The sequence below is a fragment of the Lampetra fluviatilis genome, chromosome 70 (assembly GCF_964198595.1).
Source record: "Lampetra fluviatilis chromosome 70, kcLamFluv1.1, whole genome shotgun sequence".
Lineage (NCBI taxonomy): Eukaryota > Metazoa > Chordata > Hyperoartia > Petromyzontiformes > Petromyzontidae > Lampetra > Lampetra fluviatilis.
The window spans coordinates 5,843,423-5,866,074 of NC_136344.1; positions in this window are offsets into that span (position 1 = coordinate 5,843,423).

Sequence of the window (22,652 nt, forward strand, 5' to 3'; positions counted from 1 at the left end):
TCCGTGTCTGTCCGCTACCGCTATTTAAACACCTGGCTTCCTGCTCCTCTCACCTCCTCTAATCTTACTCAATACCCCTTGTCGCAACGCTCTCCGATCCCCCCCCCCCCGCTAACTCCCCTGCTACCCACACTCTTTTTTTTATTGCAGGTGTTTTCATGGCGATAAGACTGAATTCAGATCCGTACAGTCATAAAGTGTGTGCGTGTGTCCTCGTGTGTTACAATAGTGAGTGGATTCCCTTCGTGATTCCGACTTCTTTGGGTTGTTTAACATGACGCGTTCACGGATCAGTGGTGGTGCCATCGCAACCTTCTCTGATTGTTTGTACTGAGCTCGACAAATACAAAACGTAGCTGCATCCTGGTTATCCATTCACGTCAAAGCAAGTTAATTTATTTAACGCACGATGAAACCTTTTATACGTTTACTTTTAGGTCAATGAGTTGTATAGATTCACACTTGCAGGGTGTATCTATCTTGATGTCCCCAATGTGGACTGTCAGGTGTAGTGGTGGCAGTGCAGGGCAAGGCCATTCCATGCTTGGCGCCTTGTACACATTCACCACTGTGGTGCCGCTGATGTTGATATATATTACAGAGATGTTTGAAGGTCGTCCTTGACATAAGTAGCGATTCCATGCTTGACATTTATATTTTGCAGTGAAGGGAATATATTAATTGATCTTGAAACGGTCGCCCTCATCCTCCATGCGTGTATCTTGGAGCACGATTGCTTCAATATGAATCGATTTTCAGCGCCTTTGTGAGGTAGTCTTTATTTCATGATATATCCCTTCAATGTTTAGCTGCATGATGCTCAGCGATGATCCGATTTACATTTTGGCTTTGATGATTTGAAGGTTGTTTCTGATATTGCTGCTGATATTCTGACTGTGAGGATACTTACCACCGTTATGTTGCCAATTTCATGACATTTGTCACGTTTTCATACTTAACAGGGAATACCACTGGAAGCAAACGTGCTCTTGCTCTTCCACGTCACCACCCCATTAAACACATTGGTGGACATTCAAATCGAATCTACAGCCACACTTTAGTGGCCGGTGTCCACTCACCATAAGTTAAAAAAGAGTCTTGACTTAAAGCTGTCGTGGCTGCAGGAATTCATATTATTTGGGTCTTAGATAGGTTCAAAGAAAATAATGAAAACCTACTAAAAACTACGACATTTCGATCGCAACACAAGTGTGTTATGTTGCGATCACTTGTGTTGCGATGGAAACGTCATAGGTTTATGTTGGTGTTAAATACATGTGTTGCCTCCAAGAGTACGTCTGCAACTCAGTTGAACTCACTACCACTGGTGTCTTCAGTGGCCAAACATTATTTTATTAGTAAGCTAGCTGAGTTAGGTTATGTTTACGCGACGCAGACTACATACCAGGACCTCGGATGATGAAGACGACGAAGTTATCCCTCAAACAGCCCCGGGGGTGGCAACGCTAGAAAAAGGGAGTGAGGCGCCGTCGGCGGAGCATCACATAGACCATCCAAGCGACAGCTCACCGCTGTCGGGGAGGGAGCGCCGCACAGCTAACTCCCACCTCGCAGAACTCCTCCAAGCCATGTCGTCGATCGTTGCGGGGCTACACTGCGAAGAGCCAGTGGTGGAGGAGACTGCAACAGGAGCCGCGTAACACTGAACATCCCGTCGCTATTTACCGCCTATGGGGAACCTTCATGATGCAGCCCACGCAAACGGCCGCCATTTTGATGGCTGAGCAGATCGAAGAGCCTGCCAAATCTGAGACTGCGTTGATCTCGCATGTGGACATTCCATCTCTCAAGACGAAGACTGCCCTTTGTTAAATAATTTACATCCACCAGAGGCAACTGTGTGTTCCTTCAAACGCCGGTTCCAGATGAATTGTGACTTGGCGGGGTGGACAGAGGCAGAGGCACTGAGAGCACTGCCCGCTGCACTTGACGACGATGCCTTGGCGGCGTTTCTCACCATCCTGCCATCAGAGAGGGCCACGTTATATCACGCCTTTGCGCAAATGGCGGCAATCTACGAACCGCCGTCAAATGTGCACCATAAGTTTGCTGCACGGAGGAGGGGGGAGGCCGAAACACCCCTCGCCTTTCATAGTTCAATATTGGCGCTAGCAAAGGCTGCCTTCCCGAAGATGGACCACGACGGAGTCGACCTGCTGGTCCTCGAGAGATTGTTGACGTTGGCAAAGGACCTCAACATCATCCTGCCGGTTGTCGATGAAGACGACTTGTCTTATCTCAAGGATGCAAGATGCATCAAGGCGCACATGCTCTTGCAACGGCATAAGGGGTTGGCGGCGTGTACCGTGCCTCGTGAGGCGCAGGACACACCCGAAGATGTGGAGCCCATCGATTCAAACCTGTGCTTGAACTCAAAGCGGAGGATGGCGAGGGGATGGCATAGTGCGACGAGATGAACAACAACGATGGCGGGAGACCTCTACTCGTCCTGGGAACAGACTCGTAGTGTTGCTACAACTGTGGCCTGCCGAGACACGTCTCGTCGGGCTGCCGCGTAGCGCAACGACGCCTCCCCGGTCCACAGCCATCATCCGCCTGACCGTTCTCCACTCTACTATACCTGAAGGTGCAACGTGTTTAACTTCCCCCAAGCTGCCACCTGTGCCATCTCCACTGGATTCGGGAGAGGAGAGCCCGTCTGCCCAGCCGACTGCTCTTCGTGAGGATCCGGGTTCGACGGGACATTTGCAAATTCCCCCGGGGCCCTGGCCACAAGGACTTGATCAAATACTCTTCGGTTTTCCTGATCCCCATGCACACACACTCCCACACCATCAGTTGGTTGTCGCACTCGGCAGGCCATATTAGTTATTGGCTGAACCTAGCCTTTTTTGTGTTTGCGGGTGTTGTTACATGGTGATGGTTGGAGACACCATTGATCGTCCGAAGCGCTCCCCTGCAGTAACGAATTAGCATGATCTGTTTGCGTGACAAACCTTACTAATTGGCTGTGTCGGGTGGTGGTGGGTTTAACGACACATTTATTTTACGTGATCTAACCCAAACAAAAAACGTGTATTATGAATGATATTGGTCACGATAGCCTCCGTGTTAAACTGTCCTCAACTATATCCATACAAGCGTTTTTTTGCAAGAGGGAAAAGTACAGATATCTACAACAATACACAAAATTAACGTCCAAGATATAAGAACCATGAAACAGCACTGCACGATCACGTCTATCTGTTCTACCTTGACCACAAGATCGTATTACTGTGAAGTCAACCTTTTGCTCCATCAACCCATATAGACATTACAAAATCAAAGCGAGTACATCGTGAAGACATGGGTTTAGAGTGGACAGATAAGGATAATCACCACTGAAACAGTGGACAGCACATACAGACTGGCGAAAAAAAACACTGAATCCAGATATCACCAGTTGGTTCAAACAGAGGAGGCGTCATTGACACGCTGAGACCATTGTATTCAAGGACCAGAGCTCCCACGTGCCCATGTTGATAGCCGGACAAGGTTGCGCTGTTATTAAAATACTGTTGTAATAGGACAACAACGTTTCTCTAAATTGGAGTTCATGCATTGATTGGGCTCTGTGGATGAGAGCCCATTCACTGGATATATATGGGGTGAGGGGTATGTTTAAGACCTCCGAGTCACTGCAGCATTACTATGAAAACATCTTTATATAATTCTTAGGTTTTTTCGGTAAAGTCACGTAGGTAAAACATTAAAATTAATACAAGTAAAATAAAATAAAAATCACGACGTTTCGGAAGCAACACAAGCTTCCGTCTTCAGGTGGAACCGTCACAGCCACGACAGCTGTATCAAGTAAATGAGAGATTGCAAGAGCTACCACTCCGTATATATAATGGTTGGAGAGGGGGGAAGGGCCAAGTACGGCACACGTTTTATTCATATGGTAAGGTGAGGCTTAAGAGGGTGAGCCTTTGTTATGGAGAGGTACGGTTTGTGACTAAGCCTGGCATACATAACAATAGTGTGAAAAAAGAAACAACTAAACATGGTAAAACAAGCCTGGCTGTCTATCAATAACCTGTAATAGTTGTGTCAAATAAGATTGGCCAAATAAGTGTAGTTACATCTTTTTTGCATGGTTAATCACATCTTTCCAATGATTACTCAGTTTGTAACCATCATCACGGTTGAAATTATGTCTGTGTTTGTATATTTGTATGGCTTCGTGTACAAACCTTTGATGGTAGCCAGGAGGTTTGCAGAGAACCTTGGTCTCGGAAAAGACAATTTCATGAGAGCCCACCGAGTTGTAGCAATTATCGGCAACGGCCGAAGAATCAGTTCTGCCGTGTTTCAGATCTGACTTGTGCTCGCGGACACGATCAGAAACATCACGTTTCGTTTCTACAATGTAGCAATCACCACAAATGCAACTAAATTTGTAGACTCCAGGATACTGTAAGTCAGGAACGACATCCTTCACAGATGAAAACATGATCACGGATTTTATGCACTGTACTGAATCGGACTTGGATCTTATGTTTGTTTAGAATTTTGGAGATCTTTTTGGTCACGCCTGCTATGTATGGTAACGTGATAGTTTTGGTTGGAGTTTCATGTGGCTGTTTCTGTGTGGTGGGAGAAACAGCTTGGCGGATAGTGCGGTCAGAGTATCCGTTCATCCTGAGGGCCCGATGTACATGTCTTAATTTACCGGCCAGGTGGTGTTGGTCAGAAATGCCATGGGCTCTGTGGTATAGCGTTTTGATGAGAGAATTCTTTTGAGATGGGTGGTGGTGGGAATCCGGTTTCAAGTAGGAATCTGTGTGGGTGTTATGTAGGCCAGGCTTAGTCACAAACCGTACCTCTCCATAACAAAGGCTCACCCTCTTAAGCCTCACCTTACCATATGAATAAAAAGTGTGCCGTACTTGGCCCTTCCCCCCTCTCCAACCATTGTATATACGGAGTGGTAGCTCTTGCAACCTCTCATTTACTTGATACAGCTGTCGTGGCTGTGACGGTTCCACCTGAAGACGGAAGCTTGTGTTGCCTCCGAAACGTCGTGATTTTTATTTTATTTTACTTTTATTAATTTTAATGTTTTACCTACGTGACTTTACCGAAAAAACCTAAGAATATGAATCCTTGCAGTCACAAAAGCTTCAAATCTAGAATCTTTATATAAATTACTGTGCACGTCTGACACTAAGAGCTTTTGAGGCACGGGTGGTGGGTAAAACATTAAATTGTGTGTGACAGTGATTGACCAGCAGGCCAACCAGTTGATCTACAGAGTACAGAACAATAATCAGGTTCCTAAACTATATGTGATTTCTCCAAGACAGAGGTTCTCTGCAAGCCATCTGGCTACCATGAGAGGTTCGTTCATGAGGCTATTCACATATACAAACAGAGACAATTTCAATAGAGAAGATGGATTCTGGCTTAGCAATCATTGGAAGGATTTGATAAACCATTTCAGGTCTTAATTGATTGTGTTCACGCTTACAGTGACTTTCAGACCGTATTCCATTTTCTGCTCCCCCCTCCTCTTTTCCGAACATAGATGGATTCGTCCATCTGGATAACTGCCAAATCGCTGTCTGTGGTGCTGACGTTAGAAAAACCCGCCACTTTTTTCAAATTTTCTTGCTGTGGATTTCACACCTGATGATGATTGCTTGTGTTGCAGTCGAAACGTCGTGGGAATTTTGTATTGTTTTATATTTGTATTATTTTGTTATTTCCCTTCTTCGTGACTTTACCGAAAGAACCAAGAATATATGTGGAATTGTTTAGTGGTTTATTTGACTAACTGATGTCATTAAATTGTTCAGGCACTCTGAGGCTCAACATCTTTCCTGATCACACAGCTGTGATTATCAATAGATAATATGGGCATAATGTCACATGGCTATACAAAAAAAACATCAGTGGATCAATATTAGGTCTACAGAACATAAAAATAAAGTGGTAAATACATAAAAGCATCAATGTTGAAAATAAAGTGAACAATACATATATACTTTTTTGTTTTTTTCGGTAAAGACACGTAGGAAAAACAATCAATAAAATAAAATAAATGAAAACAACTAAATTAAATCACGACATTAGGGAGGCAACACAAGATATCAAGGTACTCTGCAAGCCATCTGGATACCACCAAAGATTTGTTCATGAGGCCATACAGATATACAAACATAGACATAACTTCAACCGAGAAGATGGATTCAAATTGAGCAATCATTGGAAAGATGTGATTAACCATGTTAATCCTCAACCGCGACTCTCCCCCGCTCTGCGTCCCCCCTCCCCCATCCGGGGCTCCGTCCTCCTTCTCTATCACCTTCCTGGCTCTATCCCCCCCCCCATCCTGCGCCCATCCTCCTTGGCTCCTCCCCCTCCTCTTACCCTATATATCAATGTCTCATCACAAATAACTCTCACTACAGTTATTTTGCTGTGCCCTTTTTTACACCTGATGAGGGAGGCGTGTGTTGCCTCCGAAACGTCGTAATTTAATTTAGTTGTTTTCATTTATTTTATGTTATTGATTGTTTTACCTACGTGCCTTTACCGAAAAAACCAAAGAGTATGATCCTTGCAGTCACGAAAGCTTCAAATCTAGAATACATATATAGTGTAGCACAAGTCGGAGACAAGGCTGTTGCAAGAAGCACCTTCTTTATTGTTACACCTTTCCGACCGTTCGCACACAGGGTCGCCTCCTCTCTCGCTCACGTTGCTGTACAGCCCGGCCTAGACACAACCCTAACCGTGTTGCACTGACGGCATCGACCGACAGAGCCAATAACTGTCCGGCTGCACAATTATCTAGTGAAGGTGGCAGCGATGAAAGCGGCGATGACGACAGAGACAATGAGACAAGTTCACTCCCAGAACCGGCAGCCCCGAGCTCTTGCTCTTCGATCCTTTTATTCTACTTGGCGCGGCCTGGCTCTGCCGTGGCCGCGCCTCCCTTCTTGAACCCACTAGCGGGTTCCAGGGGCTTCCGGCTGAGGTCTTCCGTGAGTCTTGCCCCAGTTCCTCCGCCCTGCAGGCACACACAGCCGTGTATATGGTCAACGGCGAGTGCTCTAACTGTCCACTGCAGTTGCCGCTGCTGGACAGCAGTCGGCGCTGTATCACTACACATATATAAATGCATACTCGGTGAATTTGCTCTATGAAGCCTCGCTGACTTTCCCCACTTTTTAGAAGCTTCCCACATTCGGATGTTTGTTTTGCTGTTGAACGAAAATGAAGAATCCGATAGAAGCCACGCATATGAGGGGTTAGCCTTCAAAAGTCTGCAAGCCTCATTGTGGCAATCCTTTATCCTGGTCACCTCGCAGACTTGTGGGATGGATATTGTCATGCACCTGCGTGATCCCCCAACTCTTGCTTCCAAAGTGCTGAACTAAAAGTGTGCACCACCACTCTCAAATATCGAATGTGTGAATTGTTTTTTTTTTACATTTTGCAAATGATGTTGGCTGAGGAAAGTATCTGAGGTGGGATGTTAAGTCATAGAGCAGGAAACCGTTTCGCATCTTGAGGACGCAAGAGTCGGCTTTGTGTTTTCACCAATAGCTGGTAGATGGAGTCGATGCGTTTGCCTGGAAAGTATAAAGCGATAGTATATAGTAATTTGGTTTGATTTATAATGATTACACATTTACTCTTTTAAATTTAAAACGTATAAATATTTTTTGCGGTTGTCATATGTCCTTAGTTTGCTATTTACATCGCATTTATATCGATAGACTTCTAATTGTAACTTTATTTGCATTTGGTGCATGCTTCTTTGACAATTATTTGTGTTTACTCTGCATCTGGTCGAGCTTTCATTTATCCACATACTATACGAGTGGGATTTAATTAACGGTGCAAATATTATTGGAAACAGCGTTGTGTGGAATGCATTCTTAAGATCGTGTCGCCCAACATGCATTGCTCAGGAGAAGCCCGTTGTGATAATGTTCAACACAGAATAAAGTCTCTCCACTTTGACGAATGTTTTTCCCCTCCAGGGTGTGTGCACAAGTGGCGTCAATCCTGTAAGAGTGTCACGACCAGCACGTGAAGAAGGCACATGGATACACATAAATTAGTTGGAACAATGTATAATTATTATTTTTTTGAAAACGCTCGTGCACTTGAGTTATTTTGTGTGCCATAACAAACCCACATTCATTTCTAACACCGCCTTTACAGGAAAAGTTATTGACAACGTTTAGGACAATGGTACTTCTTTATAGCCCATACATGTGGGCTTTACAACAATCAACTTCCCCACAGCCATATAAATTAACTGCTATATTAAAAATAATGAACTAAATTTTCCAAAGCACAATTTGCACAATGCCTCTAAGGACTTTGCATGAAGATTAAGTTACGGATAAAGCCTATAAACAATTGTCTGCAGCGTTTGTACTTGACTTGTCAGCAGTGACAAAAAGTGCGAAATTGGAATTGTTTTGTGTAATCAAGAAGTTGTTTATTTTCATCTGGAGCCAGATAAATTTGAGTGATGAATAGCTCCTTCTGGTAGTGAGGTCAATTTGCAACCATTGGTTTGATGATGTAATTCTTCCTTGTCCAGATGGTATAGCGTGCTTCATTGCAGAGTCCATTACTTGAATTGAAATTATGAAACAGCGTAATGCACGAGCCAGCCTTCAATTTGAGTAAGTGAGGCGGTATTCCAGAAGGATTGAGCCGGTTGATGAATTAATTATCCACTGTTTTTGAAGTGTTGTATACTCTCTTCACCAGGGCAACTGTTCATCGTCATTGAATTGATCAAATCAACAGTACTTTGTAGAAGCAACGATGGCATGGTTTTCAATGCATGCATCACTGAAGTTATCATTCAGGCTATAAAAGAGGAAATTACAGAGATTACTGAAGTTCTTAGATGGAAGTCGGTAAATATCACTGGTTTTGAAGTGAAGCTTAAAGTCTTAGAAGTCGGGGAAGAATATATTTGAAGATTGCCGTAAATATCCGAAATCTCAATAAAATTCAAAGTTTGCCGTTAATATCACATTTTGGCTAATTATATGTTCATAAACTAAAATAGTACTACAGACGGTCGCCGCGTTCAGGACACAATGAGTCCTTATAAACCCCATCGTAAATTATAATCATGTTTCAGATGCTATTTTGTTATAGACGCAATTTTATACATGGGGGTTAAGTTACTGACCATGGGCTAGACTGAGTATGAAATGTTTACATAAATTGACAAAATATATATTTTATTAATGTTTAAAATTATCTATCGTTAACATGTCTTGTTCTTCGCTGTGCTTATGTGCCCTTTTGAAAAATAACTCACTGACTTTCTACTACCTTGCAAAGTCGAAACATCACTGTCCAAATGTGTTCAGTTATGTGCAAAGATGGTTCGTAAATGAACATTGTGTCGTAAATCAATAAATGGGTGGCCTTATACACGTCGTAAATGTATTTCGCATTACATTCAGTTTTGTAAACCATCGACAACGCACTGGGCCAGTTGGATATTCTAACTCGCCTGTCTACAACACCTCGGACATAAGTGGGGAGGGAAATCATATTATTTGGGTTTTTCGGTTAAGCCACGTAGATGGGTTCAAAGAAAATAACAAAAGTATAACAAAAAAACTACGACGTTTCGATCGCAACACAATCGTTTGTCGTTTATCTTCCTGATGACGAACGCTTGTGTTATTATCGAAACGTCGTAGTTTTTTGTTATTTTTATTTGAACCCATCTACGTAATTTTACCGAAATACCCAAATAATATGAATTCATGCAGTCACGAAAGCTTTAAGTGGGGAGGAAACGGCTGGAATTTTTCTAAATCTGGGAAATCATTCTCATTCAAGCCAAGTCTACTTTCCACCAGCCTGCCGACACTGCCCTCCCCCCACCCCGTTCCAGGTAATTTCCTTAAAAATGTATAAGGAACCTTAGGCGTGAATCAAGGCCGATGGGACACACTCTGTTGTTAAGAATGCTGTGCTAATTGATGTTCTGTTCCGGTTCTGTAATTGTGCAGAAGAGGAAATTAAAAAGGTATTACAAAATTTGAATGTGAGATGGCTGCGTTAACATGGCATCTGTGACAACACATAATAAATACGTCTCTACAAACACAAGTTTGTGCACTCGTACGCATGTCCCAATTCACTGCCTGATTATGGCTTCCACAGACAATGTTGGTCATGGATGCTATTTGACCATTCCTTCCCACACTGGTCAGTTGTTGATCGTGGAGAGCATAGACATTTCACTGGCGATAGATATGCTCCAACAATATTATTTCCTTAAGTGACTGTATTGTTATTCAGTCAGGGTGATCATGCACGCAAGTGACCCAGTGTTGTTGAGGCAAGGGCCGGTGAATCACACGGATATTTGTGAAATTTCCACGCCAGGAAGGTAGACTGGAAAAGTGGGGACGAGGATTTTTTATTTAGCTTCCATATGATTCAAAGACAGCACCTCTCTCTCTCTCCAGTTAAAAGGTATCCGACCCTCTCTATACCTGATTCCTTCCAGCTGGTCCTTACAATGTATTTCCCCCCTAATCTCAGCGTCATGTTAACCCAAAGGCTCTATTTACTGTGTAGGGGGGGGGGGGGGGAGCGCGAAGAGATTTATTTTGTCTTCACAGACTCCCAAAGTATTGGCGACCATCCGTATTGGTTTTATCCCTTTAGTTCTCTTACTGGTTGCAGCGATGGCTAATCTTACAAGAGAGCATGGTTTGCCAACTCTTCTTCCCATCTCTTAGCCAGCGTTTCATATTTTGCAGTCCCACTGTTTGTAGTATTTTTCAAAGTTTGGGAGAGCTAATCCGCTTTATAACCGGTAGTGTGAGGCAGAGGTAGTCGATACATACAAGTCTTCAGTTCCATATGAAGGAAGAGATCCGGAGTGGAGAGTCTTAAAGTAGATTCTCAGCATGCGGGAGGGGACTATCCTTAGGTGGAGAGAACCATCATTTTATCAGGTGCAGTCTGTTAAAGAGCAAGAGGTGGACTGCTGTCCAAGCAAACAGTGAGGCTCCAATCTCTTGCAGCAGGGGTCAGACATTTTTTTCTGGAAGATTTAATTAAATGAAGATGGGATTGCGACGCCTAGGTATATGATTTGGATTGGGCACCACTTGAAGGACAACAAGCACTCGGGTGTTTTGGGGATGATTGTGAGAGGGGCATCAGCTCTGATTTAGCCACGTTCAGCTGGTATCCCGATACTCTACCGTATTCATCCATCAGATCCAAAACAGCAGGGACTGACTCCTCCAGGTAGGTAAGCATTATCAGGATGTTATCTGCGTAGAAGTTATTTTATTATTTTTCACGTTGGCCATACCATATTCCGGAAATGTTCTGGCTATTCCTGACCCTTTCAGAAAATGGTTCCAGAGTCAAGGTAAATAGTAGGGATGAGAGAGAGCTTCCTTTTGACATCAGGCTATCAGATGTAATATTTCTGAATTCGTTTAAAGGCATTGAGGGGCCTGCAGTGAGATTTGCCCTGGGCCCCGCAGACCCTATGCAGAGCGTTGGGTGCAGCAAACCAGTAAACAAGTTTTTATTTTCTTTCTTACTCTTATATTCTCTATCCATGTTGTTACTGGGCATGCAACATTAATGCGAAATTCTGTTCCAGGTCTTCGTGGCTGACAGATGGAACGTCTCTGACATCTTGACTAGAACACTGATTGTCTGTGGTGAATGTCAGCTTCTGTTACTTAGGTGAGCACTTTAAACTGGTTGAACCACAAGCTTCTACACATTCTGATGAAAGAAGAAAGGTATTTTTTTCTTTTTTAGGCAAGAACAAAGGAGGTGCTAATATTTTCAAATACCAAATAGGCACCTATTACAAGGCTGATTTCATCACATATCATGAGTGTAGTAAAACATTAAAACACATAATGTTCAAATTGTCCTTGCAATTGATTGACATTCACCAGAACTACAGTATCCTGTATGTCTTCATTGTCTGACCAGTTCTAGACGAGAGAACAACGCCAACAAGTGAACAGCACAAGGGCAATGCAAATATCAAAGCATCAATAGCGTGGGATAGGCAGTTATGCATTTGAAACTGATATTGCCGGTATCAACATTATGGAATAAAAACATTATCTATGTGAGCTGGGGTGCAGTGGTGGTGACATTACTATGGCGCTTGTGCTCTTTTAGGAATACGTGAAGTGGTGAACGCTAGCTGGCAGGAGGTCACGGAACACACCCAGTTGCTATGGGTTGACAAACTTTCGTTACCGCCTAAGGAACACGTTCAGGTGGTGGTTGATGAGATGTTGGCCGCAGATATCATCTCGCCATCCACCAGTCCATGGGGTGCTCCGATTGTCCTTGTTAAGAAGCACGACAGCAGTTTGTGGTTTTGTGTCGATTTCCGCAAGCTTAACAAGGTTTCTGTTTTGGATGCATACCCCTTGCCTCATATGGACGATTCCACCCTTGACCTTCTGTCGGGCTTTTGGTAGTTGAAGCTTGACGAGGCTTCAAGGCCCAAGACGGCTTTTCGAACACCAAAAGGATTGTTCGAGTTTAACCGACTTCCGATGGGGCTCCACTCCACGCCGGCCACCTTTCAGTGTTTGATGGAATTGGTTTTGGCGGGCCTCTAGTCATTGTTTTCGGTCACACGTTAGATGAGTATTTGGATCGCCTGCGGGCTGTTTTCGTTAAGATGCGTGCTGCTGACCTGAAATTCAAGCCCCAAAATGTCACCTACTCCAAAAATTGGTTCGATACTTGGGCCATATAGTAAGCGAATCGGGAATCATGACAAACCCGGAAAAAACTGCTTGTGTTCGGACGTGGCTGACCCCCACCTCGGCCAGTGAGGTGCGCAGTTTTATCGGCTTTGCCTCTTATTATCACCGATTTGTCACGGGGTTCGCATCTATAGCAAAAACCTCTCCATGCCTTGAGAGCTACAGTGAGGGAAAAAAGTATTTGAACCCCTGCTGATTTTGTACGTTTGCCCACTGACAAAGAAATTATCAGTCTATAATTTTAATGGTAGGTTTATTTGAACAGTGAGAGACAGAATAACAACAACAAAATCCAGAAATTCTAGATTTGAAGCTTTCGTGACTGCAAGGATTCATATTCTTAGGTTTTTTCGGTAAAGTCACGTAAGTAAAAACATTAAAAAGTAAATTAAAATAAAAATCACGACGTTTCGGAAGCAACACAAGCTTCCGTCTTCAGGTGGTACCGTCACAGCCACGACAGCTGTATCAAGTAAATGAGAGATTGCAGGAGCTACCACTCCGTCGATGGGTATTACCTTGTTATCTCGGCATCTCTTGAGAAAGGCCAGCGTCTCGAGAAGCTGTGTCTTCTTGTCTCGTTGTCTGTTAAAAACTCTAACAGATAGGTGGAATTCCTCCCCTTAGAGGGCATTAATTCTAGATTTGAAGCTTTCGTGACTGCAAGGATTCATATTCTTATGTTTTTTCGGTAAAGTCACGTAGGTAAAAACATTAAAAAGTAAAATAAAATAAAAATCACGACGTTTCGGAGGCAACACAAGCTTCCGTCTTCAGGTGGTACCGTCACAGCCACGACAGCTGTATCAAGTAAATGAGAGATTGCAGGAGCTACCACTCCGTCGATGGGTATTACCTTGTTATCTCGGCATCTCTTGAGGAAGGCCAGCGTCTCGAGAAGCTGTGACTTCTTGTCTCGTTGTCTGTTAAAAACTCTAACAGATAGGTGGAATTCCTCCCCGTAGAGGGCATTAATTCTAGATTTGAAGCTTTCGTGACTGCAAGGATTCATATTCTTAGGTTTTTTCGGTAAAGTCACGTAGGTAAAAACATTAAAAAGTAAAATAAAATAAAAATCACGACGTTCCGGATGCAACACAAGCTTCCGTCTTCAGGTGGTACCGTCACAGCCATGACAGCTGTATCAAGTAAATGAGAGATTGCAGGAGCTACCACTCCGTCGATAGGTATTACCTTGTTATCTCGGCATCTCTTGAGGAAGGCCAGCGTCTCGAGAAGCTGTGACTTCTCGTCTCGTTGTCTGTTAAAAACTCTAACAGATAGGTGGAATTCCTCCCCGTAGAGGGCATTAATTCTAGATTTGAAGCTTTCGTGACTGCAAGGATTCATATTCTTAGGTTTTTTCGGTAAAGTCACGTAGGTAAAAACATTAAAAAGTAAAATAAAATAAAAAAATCACGACGTTTGTGTTGCCTCCGAAACGTCGTGATTTTTATTTTATTTTACTTTTTAATGTTTTTACCTACGTGACTTTACCGAAAAAACCTAAGAATATAAAATCCAGAAAAACGCATATCTAAAATGATATAAATTGATTTGCATGTTAATGAAGTAAATAAGTATTTGACCCCTCTGAAAAACATGACTTAGTTCTTGGTGGCAAAACCCTTGTTGGCAATCACAGAGGTCAGACGTTTCTTCTAGTTGGCCACCAGGTTAGCACACATCTCAGGTGGGATTTTGTCCCACTCATCTTTGCAGATTTTCTCCAAGTCATTAAGGTTTCGAGGCTGACGTTTGGCAACTCGAACCTTCAGCTCCCTCCACAGATTTTCTATTGGATTAAGGTCTGGAGACTGGCTAGACCACTCCAGGACCTTAATGTGCTTCTTCTTGAGCCACTCCTTTGTTGCCTTGGCCGTGTGTTTTGGGTCATTGTCATGCTGGAATACCCATCCACGACCCATTTTCAATGCCCTGGCTGAGGGAAGGGGGTTCTCACCCAAGATTTGACGGTACATGGCCCCGTCCATCGTCCCTTTGATGCCGTGAAGTTGTCCTGTCCCCTTAGCAGAAAAACACCCCCAAAGCATAATGTTTCCACCTCCATGTTTGACGGTGGGGATGGTGTTCTTGTGGTCATAGGCAGCATTCCTCCTCCTCCAAACACGGCGAGTTGAGTTGATGCCAAAGAGCTCCATTTTGGTCTCATCTGACCACAACACTTTCACCCAGTTGTCCTCTGAATCATTCAGATGTTCATTGGCAAACTTCAGACGGGCATGTATATGTGCTTTCTTGAGCAGGGGGACCTCGTGGGCGCTGCAGGATTTCAGTCCTTCACGGCGTAGTGTGTTACCAATTGTTTTCTTGGCGACTATGGTCCCAGCTGCCTTGAGATCATTGACAAGACCCTCCCGTGTAGTTCTGGGCTGACTCACCGTTTTCATGATCATTACAACTCCACAAGGTGAAATCTTGCATGGAGCCCCAGGCCGAGGGAGATTGACAGTTCTTTTGTGTTTCTTCCATTTGCGAATAATCGCACCAACTGTTGTCACCTTCTCACCAAGCTGCTTGGCGATGGTCTTGTAGCCCATTCCAGCCTTGTGTAGGTCTACAATCTTGTCCCTGACATTCTTGGAGAGCTCTGGTCTTGGCCATGGTGGAGAGTTTGGAATCTGATTGATTGATTTCTTCTGTGATCAGGTGTCTTTTATACAGGTAACAAGCTGAGATTAGGAGCACTCCCTTTAAGAGTGTGCTCATAATATCAGCTCGTTACCTGTATAAAAGACACCTGAGAGCCAGAAATCTTTCTGATTGAGAGAGGATCAAATACTTATTTCCGTCATTAAAATGCAAATCAATTTATAACATTTTTGACATGCGTTTTTCTGGATTTTGTTGTTGTTATTCTGTCTCTCACTGTTCAAATAAACCTACCATTAAAATTATAGACTGATCATTTCTCTGTCAGTGGGCAAACGTACAAAGTCAGCAAGGGATCAAATACTTTTTTCCCTCACTGTAAGGGCCAAACATTTTATTAGGGGTAGAAGGAAGCTGCATTCTGCTCTATTTGTGATGGGCTGGTTAACACCCCTCCCCTGCGTTATCCCGACTTTTCGTTGCCATTCGTGTTGGACATGGACAACAGTAATACCGGCATTGTTGCGGTGTTATCCCAAGTTGTAAATGGCGTGGAAGCACCTGGTAGCGTATGGCAGCAGGGTGTTGTCTCCGGCCGAGCAGCGGTACTACGTAACGTGCCGGGAGCTATTGACCATTGTGGTTTTTGTGCAACAATATCGGCCGTGCTTGTACGGGCGACATTTCGAAGTGCGCTCTGATCACGCGGCGCTCCAGTACACGGTGAGCGTGGATCAGCCCTGCGGTCAATTGTCACGCTGGCTTGAAATCCTGCAGGATTTTTCGTGCGGGTTGTTGTCGACCGGCCGACTCAACCTCCCCCTCCCATCTTGTTGCGTCAGCCGCGGACACAATGGGAGGGACAGGCGACGTCCCTGCTGCACGGGATGCGATTTTGGGGTTGGACTATGAGGTGTGGGGACTCCGGCAGGCGGAGGACGCGTCCCTCCTTAAGTTGCACCGGCGTGTCAAAGAGACTGCCGATGGCATGGCTCCACGAGGTGTCACCTCGTTTGTCCTGTGGGGCGGGCTGCTCATGTATTGGGACGGAGGATTGCGCCGTTATGCTATTGTTGTCCATACCGCCCTGCGTGGCGAGGTTGTTTGAAGGTACTCCGCAAACCCACCGGCTATTATCAGAGATTGTTCATGAAGCCATCCAGATATATAAACACAGACACAACTTCAACCGAGAAGATGGGTACAAACTGAGCAATCATTGCAAAGACGTTATTAACCAGGTAAAGTCTTAACTGACTGTGATGTTTCTATCCTACCTATGTCAGCTGTTATTTCCGACTCTCTGTGTGTCTTTCTCTCTATCTCTCTGTGCATCTCTCTCCGATCTATACTCCAGTGACCAGGGTGCTGCCGCGGGGTCCACTTTCTGCCCCGCCTCTTACCTCCCACCCCCTTCTCTCTCCCCCCTGCAGCCAATCTCTTCAGTGCTGCCACGGTCTTCCACTTTAGTCCAGTGACCCGGGTGCTGCCGCGGGGTCCACTTTCTGCCCCGCCTTCTCCCCCCTTCTCTCTCCCCCCTACAGCAGAGGCATATATAACCTCATGCCACGACAGATCTCTCACCTATTTGAGCAGTTTTTTCTTGCTGTGGTTGTCCCACCTGATGACAATTGCTTGTGTTGCGATCGAAACGTCTTGATCTATTATTATTCTATCTACGTGACTTTACCAAAAGAACCAAAGAGATTGTGCATAAACGGTTGTTGCATCTCAGAGTGCAAAAGACGCTGGACGCTCTTAAGTTGGATTTTTATTGGCTGGCCATGGCCTCCAACGTCGAGGATCTGCTTAAGGGGTGTGTGCAATTTGCCCAGCGGAAGCCGCCAGCGAGATCATGTTGCCCTCCACTGCAATCCATCCAGGTGTCGCGTGTAAATGAAATTGTTGCCCTCGATATTCTCGGGCTGTTTCCTACTTCCGCGCGTGGAAATAGGTACTTGCTCGTGGGCGTTAAGTATTTCTCACGCTGGCCTATGGCCTGGCCACTCCCGAATCAATCAGCGGTGACAATTACCGAGGCATTCCTCAATGGCTATGTTCTGGATAAGGGTGCCCCCGAGCGCCTCTTAACAGATCAAGGCAAAACTAAATCGTCCAAGCTGCTGCGAGAGGTTTGCAAATTGCTGGGGATGAAAAAGGTATGCACGTCGCCATACCATCCGCAAATGGATGGCATGGTCGAATGCCTACACCGGACTCTTACTTCCATATTGAGTCACTTGGTCAGCGAGTCACAGGTCGATTGGGACTTGCATATTCCTGCGGTTTTCGCCCCTTATAGGATGACCCCTCACACGTCCACCGGCTACTCTCCCTTCTTTTTGATGTATGGGAGGGAGTATGACCATCCCATTGATGTGCAGTTACAAGCCGCGCCCGCTCCGAAGGTGTCCAAAACTGCTGATTCAATTCCGTTCATGCTTGCCAAACCTTCCGAGGCGCGGGAAGCTGCTGTGTTAACTCTTGGGCCAGACAGTTGTCCAACGAGCGGCTCAAAGGTGCCTGTGTTTCCCTGTGCGACTGGTCGCCGGGGGACAGGGCCTGGTTGCATTGTCCGCAAGTGCCGGTGGGCACATCTCCCAAATTGCTGCAACCATGGAGAGGGCAGGTTGATGTGGTTCGGGTCGTGCGGCCACAATGTGTCCAGATTCGGTTTGGTATGTGGAGCTGGTTTGTACACCCCTCTCGTCTGAAGCTGTTTATTGCGCTGTGTGAGTTTGTTTCATCTCCATATCACAGGGGCCGAGTGTCGGGTGTGCCCCATGAGCTAGGGCGTGGGTCCTTAGGAGAGTGTTTCTGTTCCGCCCCCAGGCGCCGAGCAACTAATGCCTCGCACGCGGCCGCTCATGTCGGCCTCGCGTGCTCTGGACGTGAAGGACCCGACGACCCGGCCTACTGCTGTTCATGAAGAGCTGGCTTCGTCGGGTTGATATCTTGTTCCCCCTGGCCCTTCTAGGGTGGTCGAGCCCAACCTGCCTGGAGGGATGGCATCACGGACTCGTTCAAAGACTCGAATCGCGTGATCCCCGCGTATTGCACACTCCCACACCATCATGGGTTGTCGCGCTCGCATGAGTCGTGGCGAGTATTTGGCTGATTCTGCTCGCCATCGAGCTCACCGGGCGTTGTTACGCGTTGTGGGTGGGAGATGTTGATTTTATGGATCTTGTACGACGCGATTGTTGGGTTGTTCATTCTTTTTCTCTCGCTGTTGTGTGTGTTTTTTTTTCTCTCGGTGTATATACTGTACAGCTGGGTTTGGGTAATTTATTGCGCTGTTCTGTTATTGTTGGAGCACACTTGTTTGTTGTTCTGTATAATTGTACGTCGGTTGCTTACTTGCGGGGGAGCTGGCAGCCGGGACGTCTGGAAGCTACGGAGTGGAGGGTGATGTAGTGTCTGTGAATGTCACTGTGTGGTCCCGGGCTTTCGAAGCCACGCATATAATGTGTTTGCATTATGTGTAGCCCGCTTACTGGGCATAGTACCAGTCCTAGCGGGATTTGGGTGAGCGCTGGTCAGCAAGGAGGCACCACGTGCAGTGTGCGGTGCGGGCTCCCGGTGAGGGAGCGAGAGGTAGTGTCAGCCAGCCAGGGTCACGTTGGGACATGATACGCTGATTGACCTGCCGACACGTGACCGGATGATATTGGAATATTGGAGGGTGGCCACCGGTGGACGGGGGCCGCTGGGCAGTCACGTGGTATAAAAGAGCTCTCGGGAGCCTTCAGGAAAGAGCTCGAGAAATCTAGCAGGTGGGCGGGGCAAGGGGCGGAGCCAGCCCCAGCCCAAGCCGATATAACAGGGGCCCCGTGAGGGGCTCGAGGTTCTTCAAATTGCTGGTGAAGAAAATCCACGTCGGGTTAAAGAAGCCTCTAGCCATGTGGTCCAGGACCCAGCTTGTGGTCCGGGCCGGGATAGCGAACCGTGTCTATTTTTGCCGTAGCGTGGCTAGTTAGGCATTCAACACCCAAGTGTAGGTTGTGTTGTGTTATGTTGAATTGGTGAAATAAATAGTGTTGCTCCCAAGACAAGGTATGCGACTCAGTTAGACTCACTACACTTGTAATAGAATAAATGTGCCTACAAAGACAAGCGTGTGCACACAAACACACCCCATGTATATGTACTGTACTCTCCTCCAACGCCAGTGCTCCCAATCTTCACTCAACCATTGTGAACATTAGGGTCAAATAAACACCACGGCGCGATGCGTGCGGAGAGGGCTGTAAATGTGCACGTCATCAGAAAAGCTGTTGAAGCTGGGAAGTTAAATATTGCCTGATCTTCAAATCCTTTCAGTCCAGTCACAGTTGACGTAAAACTAACAATGAACCAAACACACAAATTTCCTCTGTCAAGTTATATCTGCCATCTAGCAGGTCTCTGCCAGGTGGGGCAGGTGAACGTAAGAAGGCGGGGAGGGGGCAAAGCAGATTGAGTCATGAAGGCATTCGGGGTCCACAGTGAGATTTGCCCTGGGCTCTACACCCCCTATAGACGTTTTATTTTCTGTGTTACTCTTATATTCTCAATCCATGCATGCTGTTATTGGGTCACATTACATTAACAGGAGATTCTGTAGCAGATATTAGTGGCTGACAGAAGGAATTATTCTGACGTCTAGAATAGAATACTGATTGTTCGTGATGAATGTCAATTTTTGTCACTTGCGTACACTGGTTGATGCATGAATGGCTACATACACTCATACCACAAGAAGGACATTGTTTTACCCTTTTTGGCAATAACACAGGAGGTGTTGAGATGTTTAACACCAAGTAGACACACTGATTGCAAGGCATGAAGACTTCATGCCTCGGCATGGTGCATGAGGCTCTATGATGCGAGGTGCAGTGGTGGTGATGTCACCACGGCACAAGCACCGTGGTGACGTCACCACCACTGCACCTCGCATCAGGTGCTTGTGCCGTGCTCGGTGCACTTAGTGGTGAACGGCGGTTGTTGTCGGGGTGCAGTCGCCAGTGCGTTGTTTTCCAGAGTCACGAATACGGCAACCTCACTTTATTAGCAACCAAGTTCTATATCCAAACGGCCCTGTTCGACTCAGTCTTAAACGATTGTATTAAACATCAGCAATGGGAAGACAACGGTGGCCAGGCTGGCGTGGTGTTGACCATGCAAACCCTGGTGTGCCATGCCGGCCTTCATAGGCGGTGCTCGCTAACAGTCTATTAAAGCTGTATGGGTGGTCTTTGTCTTTGAATTGCAAACACAATCCCTCTATGGAAAGCCCCCATATACAGCAACCCCATCTGGATTCCACTCTATTAATTCCATTATAGTAACTTCATTCTATTCATTTTGTTTCATTCTATTCCAGACGGACCGCACCTGTGATGCACTGTTTTGGGAGGCAAGGGTTGGTGGATCATTCAGAAATTTGTGAAAATCACAATTTGCAATGCAGACTCGAGATCACCATTGTAATTCTGCGACTGTATTTCGCTGGTATTACCTGTTAACTGGCAGCAGTGTTCCACTGTGGAATGTCCTGTAATGTCCAATCGAACAAGAAGCATGTAATTATGCAGGGAAATGCGCATCCTTATTTAAATGGAAGCGTATAATTGTGCAGTATGTAGTAATAAGCACAATGCCTACATTTGGCAAGGTATGTTGATAAATATTATTGTAAATTAAAAAATAATCAATTGAATGTAAACTTCTTGAAAGGCAATGTCGAAAACGAAGAATTTGGATCCCCAGAAGGGATTGAGAGATATATCACAAATGGGAAGGAAAATCCGAACCGTGGTGCTCTGGCAAAGGCAATACTATGCACTTGAATAAGACTTAATGCACATTAAATACACTTGTGAATTCACTACTCATTGAACATACGGTGCTCCTAGATCTCCGAGAACGCGTGTTCGAAGAGTTAAGCTGCATGTGAGGCCAAGCTGAAAACGAGCAAAATAGTATTAGCAATTGAATCCGTCTGGAGCATTAGTAGAGAATGAATTAGAATCGCATGCATTGCTGTATTCAGCATAACATAATTTGTTTTCGTGCAAATGCCTTAATACACACATAACAAATGAATGCATTCTAGCCCAGGTGCTTTTTGGTGCCTGTGAAGATGCAATTTACGTGCAATTGCCTTCTTGTCAGTGTGTGTGTGGCGCTGTGGAGAGTTATGGAGGCCGACGTCCACCCCACCGCCCTCACCAGGCAGGGGGGGCGCGACGTCGGCCTCTTCCGCTCCCTCCTCCCCCTCGTCGGCCGCCTGTCGCCAGGCACCCGCCGACCGAGTGAGCGGGCCCCCCGCGCTAGCGCCCGCTCTGAGAGACATGTTCGCGCTGCTGGCTCACGGCCGCACGGAGTTACCCCGCGCACACCACAGCTGTCGCTAACGCAGCCTCCAGCAGCACGCTCGCGCTCCCCACCTGCGAGCGATGACCTCACCGCGCGCCCGTGCCGCGGGTCCGCGTCCACCCTCGCAGTGCGTTCCCCCACGCAGTCGCTCCACAAACAAATTACAGACACCACACCGATGCTCTGTATCTATTCGCGGCGCAAATACACACTCCCTGGGGGAATATTTTGCGAGAAGAGCCTAGCCGACTGCAGCCTAAGTGCCCAGTCACTCAAACTTTCGACCACGTACATCGAAGCTGTTGTGTATAGGCTAGGCCGCTAGGGTGTGTATAGCCTAAGCGCGACTGAATAGTGTGTGGAGGGAGATTGTCAGTATAATAAAAGAAGTGCCTCCAATAATTACTGCCTCCAAGTTGAACCACTATACATACATACAGGAATGTGCTTAAACGCAGAAGTGTATACACACACCAGTGTACATAAAGAGCAGTGCACATACAGACATACACAGTAGTGTACGTCCACACGATTTTACATACAAGGCAGTGTACGTACACAAGGATTGCGTTCCACATACACACGCAATAATGTGCGAATAAACACGATTTTAATACATATTCAAACATACTTGAACGTACACACGAGTGCATATACAGTGCATACGCGTGTGTAATTTTAACACATAGGCTCTCGCGACCAAAACCATTATACAGGGTTTGTTTTGGTTAGATCTCTTAATATAAATGTATCGTTAAACCGGTCACAACCCGACACAGGCAATGATTAAGGTATGTCACTTAAACAGAACATGCCAATTCGTTAATAGTTTGGCATACCGGTGTGTTGGAGAGTAAATCCACATCATTTACAATCTGAGTA